This window comes from Octodon degus, unplaced genomic scaffold (genome assembly GCF_000260255.1).
Source record: "Octodon degus isolate 3935 unplaced genomic scaffold, OctDeg1.0 scaffold00240, whole genome shotgun sequence".
Taxonomy (NCBI): domain Eukaryota; kingdom Metazoa; phylum Chordata; class Mammalia; order Rodentia; family Octodontidae; genus Octodon; species Octodon degus.
Window position 1 is genome coordinate 2,675,446 of NW_004524816.1, and position 1,806 is coordinate 2,677,251.

Here is a 1,806-nt window from a genome sequence, read left to right on the forward strand (position 1 = left end):
TAAAAATAGTTATATAATATTTAATCCATTTTAGAATACATACTGTATATTTCCTAAATAACTTTTGGTGATTAACCAGTGAAGTGGTTCTGCTTTGTTTAATCCCTGTTCCAGTAGTTCAGTGAGAGGTGGTAATAGTTCAGAAAGAAGAGACAGCACTGATTTCTAAAATTCTATTTAATGAACATTGAGTGTAAAATACAGAGTGGATTTATTTTAAAAAGTGGCACTGATACTTAGGAAAATGTAGATTTTGAAAAATTTGTAGTAAAGTTTATGTAACATCAATTTGCACTTGATAAAACTGCATGATACTCAGATTAAGCACCTAGTAATGTCAGTTTTTAGCTTTTTTGAAATATTCCTACCTTGAGAAAAACTGACCAAAAGAATAGACCTTATCAGGAATTTGTACTCTGATCACTTTTGTAGTTTTAATAGATGTCTTGGAAAGCCAAGGCTTTTCCACAAAATTCATCTGTAACAGAGGGATGCTATAGCTTCTTAAATTGCAGCCTAAGTTGAAAAAGTGCTTTTCCAGGGAGTTAGGTACAACATGTATTTGAGCTTGTTTTAGGGAACTAGTCTTTCTTCCTTATTGACATTTTTGTTTTGCATGTCTACCCTCCCCCACTTTCACAATCCCTTACATTGACGTTGTTGCTCATCATCTGAAGGATTTATCAGTCCTGGGTTTGTGTCATCTTGGAATGGATGAGGTCTTTCTATGTAATAGACCATGTTGAGCTTTATTGTTTGAGTTTCTAAAAGCACCTGATCCTTTTTGTGTTCTTTTCTGGATAAAGATTGAGTACTGTAATTTAAAATGTATATAGCCAGTTGTGTGTTGGTGTATGCCTGTGAGCATAGCATTCGTGAGGCTGAGGCAAGAGAATCACCTCAGGTTCAAGGCCTCCCTGGGCTATGTACTGAATTCAAAGCTAGTCTGAACTACACACACTGTCTCAAACCCACTCCCCAAATTATATAAGCATCTTGAAAAGCAAAAATTATACAGATTTCTGTGTCATGGTGATTAAGATTTTTACACTGTGATTTATGCCTACTTTTTTTTTTTTTTTTTTTTTTTTTGGCAGAACTGGGGATTGAACTCAGATCCTTGCATTTAGACTGGACTTGATTTTTTGTTTTGTTTTGTTTTGTTTTGTGATGCTAGTAGTTCAGTGCAGAGCCTTGTGAAGGCTTTGCAAGCCCTGTATCACTGAGCTATGTACATCCCCAGCCCTTCCTTTGATCAGTGTCTTGGTAAATTATCCAAGTTGGCCTTGGCTTGGATATTACAAAGTTGACTTTTAGCTGCTGAATTAAAAAAATCTGAATGCAGTCATGCTAGTCTTTGAAAGTCTTCTTGTCTAATGACAGTGTCTTTGGCTATGTCCATGATGGAGGAAACTGGAAACTTACTGGCATTTAGTAGACACTCTGAAATAAAGCTCACTGCTCACCACCTTGGCTTCCATACCTGCTCATTCCTCTTCTGTGTTTCGTGGGAGAAGTCTTCTGTTAGATTGGGTAGCTTCCAAGCTTTTCTGTGTTACCATGATTTTTACTTGCTTTTAAGGTAGTATTTTTCTTTTTTTCTTCCTTGCTTATTTAGTAAGCTATTTAAAATAGTTCTGTAGGTGGGGCTGGTGAGATGGCTCAGTGGTCTAAAGCACCTACTTAGAACAAGCTTAGCAAAGCAGAGGGACCGCGGTTCAATCCCCCAGCACCACATGCCAGCCAGCCCCGCCCCCTGGTGGGCTGAGCTGGCCACACACACACACACACACACACACACACAAA

The 1,806-nt window shown here is 37.9% G+C and overlaps 1 protein-coding gene across 1 annotated transcript in view; it reads left to right on the forward strand.

The window, feature by feature from the left end:
- Cdk1 (cyclin dependent kinase 1) overlaps positions 1-1,806 on the forward strand; it is a 15,352-nt gene that overhangs the window by 5,751 nt on the left and 7,795 nt on the right. The gene's annotated exons all lie outside the window — the stretch shown is intronic.